We start from the raw sequence: 14,608 nt of genomic DNA on the forward strand, positions 1-14,608 counted from the left end.
AATAAGCAGATTGAATCCAGTGAAGTTACACATAAGAAAATGGCTTTTATTCCCCCTCCTGTAAACTAGTGCTTTAAAACATTTCTGATCATCTCGTCCCAGCTTTTCATGGAATCTTTTGCTATAAATTTCAATTGTGAGAACAGGTCTCATTTCAGAAACTGACTCTTTGGTATTAAAAAGTCCAATCCAGTTTAACTTAAATCTCATGTACAAGGTAAAACTTCTCCTAAGCTACCAATGTAGCTATGAGCTCACTTAGTGTGGGGATTGGTAGTAGGAAGACAAACGTGGTGTCTTGGTCTTTTCTCCACTTCTCACCCTTTGCTTCTGGGTCTCATTTCCTCCTCCAGTGTATTTTGAGAGAGGATTGGAAAATATCTCTTGTGATTGGTTTTGTTATTATCTGAGCACTCTGTATCAGGCCCCAAATGCTAATTCTTTCGTTGGTTAATAAGTTTTTTTTAGGGCTCTGTGAATACCTGCATATGTCATGATTCCATTCAGTTTCCAACCTCCTGTAAGCACACTCCATAGAGGTACATTACTAGAATCCTTTTCCCCAAACAAGGCATCCTCTTGTATAGGGTGCTGTCAGGATGGTTCTCCTTACCCACCCTCTGGACCCAGATGATACATAACACCAGATGCTCTGTTCATATATATTCTCCAAACTATGAATAATCATGTCAAGTTTGAATTATCTCAGTGTCTCTAGCTAGGAGCCCCAGAGGTGGCTTAGTGAGTTTCTGCTGTTTAGAAAGCCTCCAACAGTGGAATGGGTAGCATGAAACTCTTCTGGAGCTCTCCTCATTTATGTGATTGTAGCCACAGGAAGAAAGGGAAATATCACAGCACTTTGACTAAGCTTTTTACTCACTGCTTCTGTAAATAATCTATTCAGGTTTTTTGTTTTCTCTTATATATTATAGACATAGGTGAATTGTGTTTGCTACTTTATTAAGTCCAACTTGAATATAGCCAGAACTTCTATTTGTAATATGAAGTCTCTTATTTTCTATCATTTTCAGGGTTTTTTTTTTTTTTTGTCTTTTTGTCCTTTTAGGGCCGCACCCACAACATATGGAGATTCCCAGGCTAGGGGTCTCCTCATTTTCAGTTTTAAGGCATCAAATTCCCAGGCATCAGAAAATATTCCATTTAAAGCCAGATAGTCAGCATGGCAAAATGGTTAAGATTATAGACTCTTGTGCCACACCTACTGGGGTCAAAGTTCAGCACCATCATTTCAATTTTCAGCTAAATCACAACACTCCAGAAATTTAAAGATGACACATTAATAAGTTTGAGCCAAATGGAATAATTTTTTTCCCCCCTAAGATGGGTAAATCCAAGATGAAATGTTAAAGCATGTTCAGGCATATATATGCAGTTGGTTTGTGGATATTACGAGGCATAGAAATTAATGAAGAGCTTGATTTTTTCATTGGCTTCCACCAGGAATGGGCCATCATATGCTAAAATCATATTTTTTATTGCAGACATGTTTGTAAATCAGGCCCGACAAATTGCCCACTCCTGAAGTTTGTTCTGAGAAGGCTAGTGTTTGTTCTCATTAGTAAGAGCTCATACCATTCTGGTGTTTCATATTACCTCCTTATTTTAAAGGGATATATATCAGATATTCAGTCAGATTTATTTTATTAAAAATGGGAAATAACACAGCTGTCTGAAAATAAGAAATATACCTCTTCATTTTAAAATTCTATTTTGAAAAACTAAAATTCTATTTTTAATAAATTAAAAAGATTTTAATTTATCCCATGGAAATCTACTCTAGAAAATTTTCTTTTTAATGTCCTAGAAAGTTGAGCTTAATAATACTTATGTGTTTAATCAAGGAGTTCCCGTCATGGCGCAGTGGTTAACGAATCTGACTAGGAACCATGAGGTTGCCGGTTAGGTCCCTGCCCTTGCTCAGTGGGTTAAGGATCCGGCGTTGCCATGAGCTGTGGTGTAGGTCGCAGACGCGGCTCGGATACCGCGTTGCTGTGGCTCTGGCGTAGGCCGGTGGCGATTGGACCCCTAACCTGGGAACCTCCATATGCCGCGGAAGCGGCCCAAGAAATACCAAAAAAAAAAAAATACTTATGTGTTTAGTCAAATATAAATATATACATTTTTCCCAGGTAATTAAAGCTTTATGAATTGGTGTTTTAGAAAATAGTAAATTATAGATGCATATATATATTTATATATAATTTAATTGAAATTTAAAATTGATTTAGATATTAGAACATGTCAGAATGTTTTTTCTTTTTTATAGGTAATAGTAACAAAACCTGAGCTATATACAGATTTTTAAAATAAAACTTAAAATAAGAATAATGATGTATAAACTATATTTAATTGGTTTCATCTTAAAAATATAATTAGCATTACATAGATAACATGAGTAACACCATCCAAAGTAGTTGCTTAAACAAACATTGTAATTCAGAACCATGGGTTAGTCAGTTCATGGGGCAGTTGCCATTCAAAAGAATTTTTAAATATTCACAGTTCTCTTTTAGTTTCATTTTGATCTGTTTTCAGGACTGCTAAAACTGAGTACTGTTGTTTTATCATATAACATTTATCTTAAAATAACCAACATTTTATATAGTTGTATTAAAATCCTACATGCTTTTTTCTTTGATATTCATTTGTAGTATCATAAGACTGAGAAAAAAATGGTATACACAAAACAGTTTCTAAAAAGAGGAACTAAATTCTCTTACTATAGGCCTAAAATCAAGTTGAACTATAAAAAAAGAATGTTTAGTAACCAACCCACATCAGAAGTATGTGTTTCATGTAGTGATTAGCAGCTAAGGTAGAATTAAATAGAACACAGCACAAATATCTCTGTGAGGAGCACGACAGTTATGCCACCTAAAAACAACTATTCATATATTTGAAACCAACCATATAATTAAACATGATCACCCTTTACTAACAAATCTAAATTTATACAATTCTAAAAGGAAGTGTTTTATAAGTAGATAACCAGATTCTTTTTGACACCACCCACATCTAGGAAATTACTCTTTCCTGGTCCATGGTACTGATTCTAATAACGGTATCAGGCCATTTCTAACTTTTTGGAACAGTGACCTTTTTTTTAGGTTACTGTGATCAAATTTTTTAAAAAGTTTTTTCATATGAATATACTACTATACTTTTACATCTTTTTAAATGAGAGTTCATACAAAGAATGTCTTTTCTTCCATCTACTGTAATGTATTATTTAATAGAGTTAGATGGTGTGATAATTTTTCTATCACAGGGGAAAATATGATATAACCCCCAAATATTCTGGTTTCTAATATCTAATATTAGACTGACTGCACCTTAATACAAATATTGCCAAAAACTTTGTGTAAATTGTTGAAAGAATCTAAAATATAAAGCCATCATATCCTGGTAGCAAAGTATAAGGGAGCTAGGGATAGGAGTCAGGGAAAAAAATGAACACGACTTCTTCAAGGATACTTGTAATTATTGAGAGAACTTTTACTCTACAAAGTTAATGGTGCTAAAAAGAAATTGCATAATTTTGTAAAGTTTGAAAACAAAATTGAAAGAACAGCATAGTTATCAAAAAAAATACCATTCTAAAATTGTCTAGACGGGAAATAGCAAAGTCAAGAAGTAAAATATTGGCCCTTCATCAATGATAAATCCTAGTGGCAGTTTACAAATTATGTCTTTAGGCGTTTGAGATTGTACAAATGTGTTTGGGCAAAGAATTGGTGTCAGAGGCTTTATTGATCAATCAAGATGTCTGCTAAAGAATAAAAGGATCAAAAGTAAATCTATCACCATTACTGAAAAACTTTGATTTATGTACTCATAGCAGATTATTGAATTAAATATAGTGAGGTATTTTAGGAATGGTGGAATTAAACAAACATCACTGCAAGTTACTTTTGTACAAAGTAAAAATAGGACTGTGATTCCTTATTCTTCCCTTTCAAAAAAAAAAGTCATTTGCTGCCTTAAAATAAGCTAAATTATTTTGTAACTGCCCAATGCAGTTAAAAAGATTCATGTCTAGGAGATCTGGATTTCAGACTTAGATCTTTAGTTACTATCTGTTGCTTTGGACAAGTCACTTAAACTCCCTCAGTCACTATTTTTCTGTCTTTAAAATGATTGTTAGGTAATATAATGTTTATGAAAGCTCTTGTGAATGCTATGCTCAATCTAAGTATAAGAGATTGGTTTTATTTTGCAGTATGTTCATTATGGTGGAATTTGCAGTGGACACACATGAACAGATCCCTTAGATCCTTGTTACTCAAATGGGGTCACAAACCAGCAGTGTCAGCAACCTCTGAAAGCTTGTTGGAAATGCAGAATCTCACATCCCACCCCAGAATATCCATTTTAACAAGATCTGTACTTTGTGTGCACATTAATGTTTGAGAAGCAATGTTCATTGTATTGTTGTCAAGGCTACTTCTTTAATTTGTTTTAACTAATTTAATTAATTAATTTAAATAATTGTCAAGGCCAGTCTTTAATCTTTAAGACAACATTTAAAGTGCCATCATCTATCCTTTAAAACACCTTTAGAACAGGTTGCTTTAGTAGAGGCATCCTTTCATACAACTGTAATCAATCCCTCTGATATTTATACTGCTTAATTGGTACCATCCACATGACTTTTTCTCAGTAATGAGTTAGTTATACCAATTCCTAAGCAACAAACCATAGTAAGAGTTAAATTTATAATGAGAAAAGTACAGAAAAACAAGTACAGTACAGACTGAGGCAACATACATGTTGCAATGAAAAGTTTTGACTTTTCCAAATAAGATGTGTAGAAAATAAAGACCTTGAAGCCAGAAGTGCAAAAATGAGACAGTTATTTAAATTGCCTAGCATTTGTCATAATTGTAGTAATAATTAAACTTCCAAATTAGTATAATTTTTAAAGCTCACTTTAAAAATATTATTTTATATTTGGGTAAAAATGTTTTTAGTTTCTAAAAAAATGATGAAATTCTCATATCTTTTAATGATTTTTACCAGTCATTTTTCTTATTTGTAAGTTGGTTTGACTGGAGGATAAGAAGTTGTTACTTATTTCACAAGGATTTACTGTGGTTCTAAACATTCTGTGGTTCTTCCTATCCATTTCCCATTGTGAAGTGTTTCTTGTTCAACCTATGTATGTATGTATGTGTGTGTATATGTATGTATGTATGCATGCTGCTAGATTGACTTCTCTTGTATTACCAGGTAAACTCTTTTTTGAAGTAAGATACAAATCATTGTAATAGACTAGATAATAAAAGCTTTGGACTTCTTCCTCATCTCACCCTCCCACTTTAGCTCCCTTTTTATTGTTCCTTGCTTTCTTTTCTTTAAAGGCTAAAACAAATGTGACTTGTCCTGAAAGAATCAGAACTAGTGACCAAATTATAAAAGAGAGTTTAGCCATGGATCTTGAGAAATCCACTCTCCTCCTTTGACAAAACAGGCAGGTCTTCCTTAACGGAATGACTACTCAAATGAAAAAAATAAATTGTTGGCAAATAAATTACATGGAAAAAAATTTAGAGTAAGGTTAAAAGAATACCACTAATTCCAAGAACTAAAGTATCAAATTATTTTTCATATAGTAATTAATTCTGGTATTATCCTGGATCAGACAAAAATAATAGTGATCAGAGGAAAATAACAGGAAAAAATTAAAATGTGCTTTTTGTTCTACTTCCACAACGTGTATCTCATCCTCAACCAAATTTGCTCCTACATTTGCTAATGAGAGGATTTCACTGCATGCTACTGTTTGTTCATGTGACAGTACAACCTGTTGCAACTTAAGAGTATTTCTTTCCTTGACATTTCACAGAAAGAAATTATTAGGAAATTAGACTCCAAGGTGAAAATATCTTTCTGATATTTGATGGCACTACAAATTGAAATCACAAATACAAGTGACTTCATAGATTGTTAGACTCTTCAAAATAAAAAAAAAAGTTCATACATACTAATAATGAAATCAAATGTTTCGCTATATGGGCTTGGTTTCTATGCTACCTAGTCTTAGACTTCTACACAGAGGGCTTAAAATGAAAATTCTGCTTAGGGTGGGAATTGTAAAATGTAATTTTAATATATTTTTGTTATGATAATTATATCCTGGCTTAAGAAAAGTATACTACAGAATTTAACATCATATCTAAGAAAGGAAATAGATCAAACAAAGTTTAAATAAAGAGTAGATTATCACTCTTCTCAGTTTTCAGTCACTAAAATAGCAGTAGCTTTTTAAAAAGAAGAAAATCAGATCATGATCCTAAATATAAATGACAATAAATTCTCAACAAGCTCCATGATTCATCATGTTTAAGTATATAAATTAACTTGAGAGTTGCAAAGTCAAAAAATAAGTGATTTAACAAATTAAAGTAAAAAACAAATTCAAGAATGTAAAAGCAAGTTCTTTCTTTTCAGGACTTGAATTCTCACATAGTTTGTTCAATAAATATTTGCTATAGGTTTTATGAATCAATTAAAGAATAAATGAATAAAGAAAATCAAACAAAAAAATTTCATAATTCTTTGCTTATCTTAGAGAAACTTACACAGACTTAAGCATCTGTGTAAGATGCTTGTCATTTTTTCCCATTCTCTATGATAATTAAAAACTAAATCACAATTAAACATGGTGAAGTAGCCAGGAATTGAAAATATGCACTGCAAATTCTAAAAAGTGAATGACATCAAGACACAAATACGGGTTGTGTATAAAAATAAGTGGAAACCACTCATCTGCTCTTTAAAAAAATGCCTCATTCACTCTTATGTAAAATTTTATCTGAAAAATTTTAATGTGAACTTTTGATTAGCCAATATGACAAAAAGGATGGATATTAATTTTTTTTTACAGTGAAAAATACAAGATGGAGTTCATGTTGTGGTTCAGTGGAAAAGAACCCAACTAGTACCCATGAGGATGTGGGTTTGATCCACGGCATCACTCTGTGGATTAAGGATCTGGCATTGTCCTGAGCTGTGGTGTAGGTTGCAGATGTGGCTTGGATCTGGCATATCTATGACTGTGGCAAAGGCTGGCAGCTGCAGCTCTGACCCCTAGCCTGGGAGCTTCCATATGCAGTACATGTGGCCCTAAAAAAGCAATAATAATAATAATTTTTAATTGTTAATGGTAAAAATTTATAAAAGTTCAAAAATTTTTAAATTTTTAAAAAGCTTTGAAAGTACTCTGCTCTGTGCCACAAAGTTGTACAAAATAATCTATCAACTTTCACAATATGAATATAAAATTGTTGTATAATTTTGTCAGGAAGCAAGATTTTAGGCACAAAGCTATGATGGTCATCCAAGTTTCAAAATCAAAACCATGTTCCTTTGCAAAGTGTAGAGAAAACAGAATGTGAGAGCAAAAGACAGTAAGGAACAAATATTGCTCATATGAAAATAATTTTTTAGTGGAGAGCTTTTGGATCAATATTACAATATTGCGTAAGATTTTTCTGTACCCTTGAAGCTAAAATACCAGTTGAAATTAATTTTGTAAGTCTATCCAAGTCATAAAACTATATTCTAGAAGTTCAGGAATGAGATTATACTGTTACCCACCTTTCTGGATTTGACAAGATTTATACAAATATTTTAAGTATGGATTTGATTTAAAATTTTATATTAATGTATATTTTATTGTTATAAGATTAAAAATTATAACACGCAATTTGGATATGATAATTTATATTTAGGTACTATAAATACATTTTTAAAAATCTTTTTTTTTAATATAGGTAACAATTCATGTGTTATTGTTCTGTTCAATTCTTAAGATTTTAGAAGTTCTGTAGAAGTAATTCATCTACTTATGTGTTGGATTATTTAATGTTTTTGAATTATATAAAGGATATAGCATTAAAGACTTTCAGTTAAACAAGACTAGGATTAATCAGCTTGCTCTCTCACTAATTAGGCACCTCCTTTTCTTTTCTTTTTTTAATAGTTATTTCCCCAATACAATTTTTTTTCTACTGTACAGCATGGTGACTCAGTTAAACATACATGCACATATTCTATTTTCATACATTATCATGCTCCATCATAAGTGACTAGACATAGTTCGCAGTGCTACACAGCAGGATCTCATTGCTAATCCATTCCAAAGGCAATAGTTTGTATCTAACCCCAAGATCCCCAACCACCCCACTCCCTCCCTCTCCCCTTTGGCAATCACAAGTCTATTCTGCAAGTCCGTCATTTACTTTTCTGTGGAAAGGTTCATGTGGGCTGTATATTAGATTCCAGATATAAGTGATATCATATGGTATTTATCTTTCTCTTTCTGACTTACTTCACTCAGTATGAGAGTCTCTAGTTCCATCCATGTTGCTGCAAATTGCATTATTTTGTTCTTTTTTATGGCTGAGGAGTATTCCATTGTGTATATATACCACATCTTCCTAATCCAGTCATCTGTTGATGGACATTTGGGTCGTTTCCATGTCTTGGCTATTGTGACTAGAGCTGCAGTGAACATGCGGGTGCATGTGTCTTTTTTAAGTAAAGTTTCATCTGGATATATGCCCAAGAGTGGGATTGCCGGGGCATATGGTAGTTCTATGTATAGATTTCTAAGGTGTCTCCATACTCTTTTCCATAGTGGTTGTGCCAGTTTACAATCCCACTAACAGTGCAGGAGGGTTCCCTTTTCTCCATACCTCCTCCAGCATTTGTTATTTGTGGACTTATTAATGAGGGTCATTCTGACTGGTGTGAGGTGGTATCTCCTGGTAGTTTGGATTTGCATTTCTCTAATAATCAGTGGTGTTGAGCATTTTTTCATGTGTTTGTTGGCCATCTGTACATCTTCCTTAGAAAAATGTCTATTCATGTCTTTTGCCCATTTTTCAATTGAGTTGTTGGCTTTTTTGCTGTTGAGTAGTGTAAGTTGCTTGTATATTCTGGAGATTAAGCCCTTGTCAGTTACATCATTTGAAACAATTTTCTCCCTTATAAGTTGTCTTTTTGTTTTCTTTTTGGTTTCCTTTGCTGTGCAAAAGCTTGTCAGTTTGATTAGGGGCCATTGGTTCATGTTTGCCCTTATTTCTGTTGCTTTGGGAGGCTGATCTGATAAAATATTCATAAGGTTGATGCCAGAGAATGTTTTGCCTATGTTCTCTTCAAGATGTCTCTGATGGTGTCTTGTCTTATATTTAAGTCTTTCAGCCATTTTGAGTTCATTTTCGTGCATGGTGTGAGGGTGTGTTCTAGTTTCATTGATTTGCATGTGGCTGTCCAGGTTTCCCAGCAATGCTTGCTGAAAAGACTGTCTTTTTCCCATTTTATGTTCTTGCCACCTTTGTCAAAGATTAATTGACCATAGGTGCTGGGTTTATTTCTGGGTTCTCTATTCTGTTTCATTGGTCTGTCTGTCTGTTTTGGTACCAGTACCACACTGTCTAGATGACTGTGGCTTTGTAATATTGGCTGAAGTCTGGGAGAGTTATGCCTCCTTCTTGGTTTTTGTTCCTAGGAATTGCTTTTGCAGTTCTGGGTCTTTTGTGGTTCCGTATATACTTTGGATTGTTTGTTCTAGTTCTGTGAAAAATATCATGGGTAATTTGATAGGGATTGTATTGAATCTGTAGATTGCTTTGGATAATATGGCCATGTTTACAATATTAATTTTTCCAACCCAGGAGCATGGAATATCTTTCCATTTCTTTACATCTTCTTTAATTTCCTTGATTAATGTTTTATAGTTCTTTGCATATAAGTCCTTTACCTCCTTGGTCAGGTGTATTCCCAGGTATTTGATTTTTTGTGGTGTCATTTTAAAAGGTACTGTATTTTTGTATTCCTTTTCTAATATTTCATTGTTAGTGTACAGAAATATGACTAATTTCTGAATGTTAATCTTATATCATGCTACTTTGCTGAATTTATTAATCAGTTCAAGTAGTTTTTGGGTTGAGTCCTTAGGGTTTTCTATATATAGTATCATGTCATCTGCATACAGTGACAGTTTTACCTCTTCTCGTCCTATTTGGATGCCTTTTATTTCTTTTGTTTGTCTGATTGCTGTGGTTAGGACTTCCAGTACTATGTTGAATAACAGTGGTGAGAGTGGACATCCTTGTCTTGTTCCAGATTTTGGTGGGAAGGCTTTCAGCTCTTCTCCATGGAGTATTATATTTGCTTTGGGTTTGTCATAAATGGCTTTGCTTATTTTAAGGTATGTTCTCTCTATACCCACTTTGGTAAGAGTTTTGATCATGAATGGATGTTGGATTTTGTCAATTGCTTTCTCTGCATCTATTGAGATGATCATGTGGTATTTTACTTTTCTTTTGTTAATGTCGTGTATGATGTTGATTGATTTGCGTATGTTGAACCATCCTTGTGCACCTGGGATGAATCCCACCTGGTCGTGGTGTATGATCTTTTTTACATGTTGTTGGATTTGGTTGGCTAAAATTTTGTTGAGAATTTTTGCATCTATATTCATCAAAGATATTGGCCGATAGTTTTCTTTTTTGGTGGTATCTTTGTCTGGTTTTGGAATTAGGGTAATGTTGGCATCATAGAATATTTTTGGGAGTGTTCCTTCTTCTTCAACCTTTTGAAAAAGTTTAAGGAGGATGGGTATAAGTTCCTCTTTGTATGTTTGGTAGAATTCACCTATGAATAGGCACCTCCTTTTCAATCTACACTCTGAATCTCAGTTTTCTTATCTTTGAATAATAAATAATATCTGTGTTGTAATTTCATAAGCATAATAAAGGATATGTCTCCTGAAATCATCTTTTTTAACTCAAGGGATTGGAGTTAGATGTGAGGAATATCTTTCATGCAGTGAGATTTGTAGCACAATGACCTTACTGTGAGAGAAATTTAAAAACTCTCAAAGTCAGTTGTTTACCTTATTTTCCTCTGTAGATAACACCCTACTTAAAGGGAGTGGTTGGGGGCTAGCTCAGTGAGTTTCAGTGTTAAGGCACCTACTTCACAAGTTTTGCTATGTCAGGGTACTATCTGTAGAATGTTTATTCAAGATACATTTATTTATTTTCTTCTAACTTGAGCCTTTAGTATTCTTAAGCAATGATACTAATAGTAGCAAAATCATAGTTTGATGGGCTAATTATATTTTATTGATATAAACTAAAATATATTATAAAAAAAAATAAATCTTTGTCATGTCCTGCAACATATTGTATGTTCCAGCTCTAACTTTTAGTACCTGTAACTGGAACTTTATTGGAAATAGGGTCTTTGCCAATGTAATCAAGTTAAAATGAGGTCCTGCTGGATTATTGGTCCTGATCCAATGACTGATATCCTTATAAGAAGAAGGAGGTTTGGACATAAAAGTTCTCTCTCCTTTCATAGGGAGAATATCATGTGATAATGGATGCAGAGATGGGAGTGATGTGTTTTCAGAGAAGGAAGACCAAGGATATTCAGCTACTACCAGAAGCTAGGTAGGAAGCAAGGAAGGATCCTCTTCCAGAGCCTTGAGAATGAGTTTGGCCTTGCCAACACTTTGATTTCAGACTTCTAGCCTACAGAACCATAACAGAATACATTTCTATTGTGTTAAGCTACCAACCTTGTGTTAATTTCTGCAGCCTTACGAAACTAACACACCAAAGTACCACCTAAACTCATCCCTTATCCCACTTAGTGGGAGGGAGTGGGAGGGATCCAGAGCTTGGGGTTATCAGATACAACTTAGAATAGATTTACAAGGAGATCCTGCTGAGTAGCATTGAGAACTATGTCTAGATAGTCATATTGCAACAGAACAAAGGGTGGGGGGAAAAATGTATACATGTAAGAATAACTTGATCCCCATGCTGTACAGTGGGGTAAAAAAAAAAAAAAAAAGACTTGAGGAAACGCTAGGCTGAATGCTCTTTGAAGGTCCCTTTCAGTCCATTGTTTGAATGATGACGGCCTTCATCATATCAGTCATTGGAAAAAATTTTATCCCATTCTGTGGGTTGTCTTTTCATTTTTTTAATGGTTTGCTTTGCTGTGCAAAAGCTTTTTGAGTTTGATTAGGAACCATTGGTTTATTTGTGTCTTTATTGTCATTATTCTAGGAGGTGGATCAAACAAGATGTTGCTGGGATCTATGCTGAAGAGCATTCTGCCTATGATTTCCTTGGAGTTTTAAAGTGTCTGGCCTTATATTTAGGTGTTTAATCCATTTTGAGTTTATTTTTGTATATGGAGTTACATAGTATTCTACTTTCATTCTTTTACATGTGGCTTTCCAGTTTTCCCAGCACCATTTATTGAAAAGGCTGTCTTTCTTCCAGTGTATGTTCTGTTCTCCTTTATCATAGATTAGTTGCCCATAGGCATTTGGGTTTATATCTGGGCTTTCTATCCTGTTTCATTGGTCTATATTTTTGTTCTTGTGCCAGTACCATATTGTTCTGATAACTGTCGCTTTGTAGTATTTTCTAAAGTCAGGAAGCTTGATTCCTCCATTTTTGTTTTTTCTTTTTCAATATTGCTTTGGCTATTGAGGGTCTCTTGTTTCTGCACAAATTTTAAAATATTCTGTTGTGGTTCTGTGAAGAATGTCTGGTAATTTGATAGGGATTCCATTGAATCTGTAGATTGCCTTGGGTAGTATAGTCATTTTGACCATATTGATTCTTCAACTTCAAAAGCATGGTATATCTCTCTATCTATTTGTGTTGTCTTTTCTTCTGTCCCTTTACGTGGGATATCCCAAAACTTTCACTGAAAAAAATACATGCACTCCTATGTTCATAGCAGCACTATTCACCATAGCCAAGACATGGAAAAAAAAAAAAAACCTAAATATCCATCAACAGATGAATGGATTAAGATGTGGTACATATATACAATGGGTTATTACTCAGCCATAAAAAAGACAAAATAATGCTATTTTTGCAGCAACATGGATGGATCTAGAGACTCTCATTCTAAGTGAAGTAAGCCAGAAAGAAAGATAAATACCATACGATATCACTTGTGGAATCTAAAATATGGAACAGTTAATCCTATCTTTAAAAAAAAAAAAGAAAAGAAAAAAAGAAACAAAACAGAAACAGATCATGGCCAAGAAGAGCAGACTTGCTGTGGGGAGTGGAGGGAGTAGGATGGATGGCATTTTGGATGTTTTTTGGATACAAACTGTGATATTCGGAATGGATGGGCCATGGAATCCTACTGTACAGCACAGGGCAATGTGTGTGGTTAGGTCACTTTTTTCTACAACAGAACTTGATGAAATATTTTAGATCAGCTATAATTTAATAATAATGATAAAAATAAATAACAGAAAAAATAAAACATATGGCTAGTAGTTGCACAGATACATTTATAGAATGAGGTAGTAAGACTCTTTCTGAAAATAGAAACAAAAGCTTTCAGATGTTAAGATACGTTAAACCAGGAGGAGAGGAGCAGGGATAACATTTGTAATAACAGATACCACATAGTTCCAGTAAGGAGTAACACTGAACAGATCTTTTTTTAGGACCAAAAGAACATAAAAATAAATAAAACTAAAAAGCCTACAAATAGGATCTCAGCCACTGATACCCAAAATTTTCAGAAGAGAAGGCAATAATTGGAAAGGCAATTTTACTCTAGTTTAAAAGATGTATATGAATTTGGGGTCACTACAAGCAAATAATAAATAAATATCATATATATGAATTTATAATTTTATTTTTGTATTTATATATATTTTTTTAATGAGAGAGGGGTATACAGTTTTCAATTGGGAAATTTTACCCAGAGATTGCTTCTTTCTTTGTTCAGATTTTACTTTTCAATATTTAAAGTATTTATTTCTGTTTATTTACTCTTTTTCATTGGACTATAGCATTATTGAGTATAGCTATTAAGTCATAATCATTTTTCCATCTTTTTCCTAAGACAAATAAAAAATTCCCATTTCTATCTTCATTTCTCAAACTGAATAAAATAACAATGCCAACTCTTAATAAGTTTAAAATGAAAACAGACTTTTAAAAGCAGAAATGTTTTTAGCTCACTTATTGAATTTTGTCTGCAACCTGGCAAGCATATATTGAATATGAAAACCCATGTTACTATGCAAAGATTGTTTGAGTAAACAAACTTATTTACTTAAACTTTATTTCACCTAAAGAATCTGTTATATGTCTCCAGAGGACCTAAAATACAGAACATAAAAATCTAGAATGTTGTTGTTGATTTGCTCTTGAAAATCTCTTAATCTTGAATCTCACAGCAAAAAGAAAAATTATTTTACCAATTCCTCTATATTTTTTCTACCATGGAAACTATACTGTAAATCTTAATTATCTGAATCAAAAATCAGTTAACAATGTTTCAGAAATAAATGTTTTATTCCTGTATCTAAATGTTTGATTACTGTATCTAACATCCAGATAAAATGGTAATTGTAAGGTGGTATTTTGATTTATATTAACAGTTTTATATATACACATTAATATAATGTATACCTGTATTTACTTTTCACTGCATTCAAGATCTTGTGTTAATCTGGAGTATGAATTTAGAAAAGTAATATATTATTTTCTTCCTGAATGGATTTTAGATCTAGAAAGGC

At 33.2% G+C, this 14,608-nt stretch overlaps 1 long non-coding RNA gene across 2 annotated transcripts in view; it reads left to right on the plus strand.

The window, feature by feature from the left end:
* Positions 1-14,608, plus strand: part of LOC146400053 (uncharacterized) — a 97,551-nt gene that overhangs the window by 24,975 nt on the left and 57,968 nt on the right. The window lies entirely within an intron of this gene.

The sequence above is a fragment of the Sus scrofa genome, chromosome 9, assembly GCF_054392235.1.
Source record: "Sus scrofa isolate SSC_HxYL_T2T_F1_AM1 chromosome 9, Sscrofa_HxYL_maternal_Yorkshire_Landrace_v2.0, whole genome shotgun sequence".
In the NCBI taxonomy this organism is placed as follows: Eukaryota; Metazoa; Chordata; class Mammalia; order Artiodactyla; family Suidae; genus Sus; species Sus scrofa.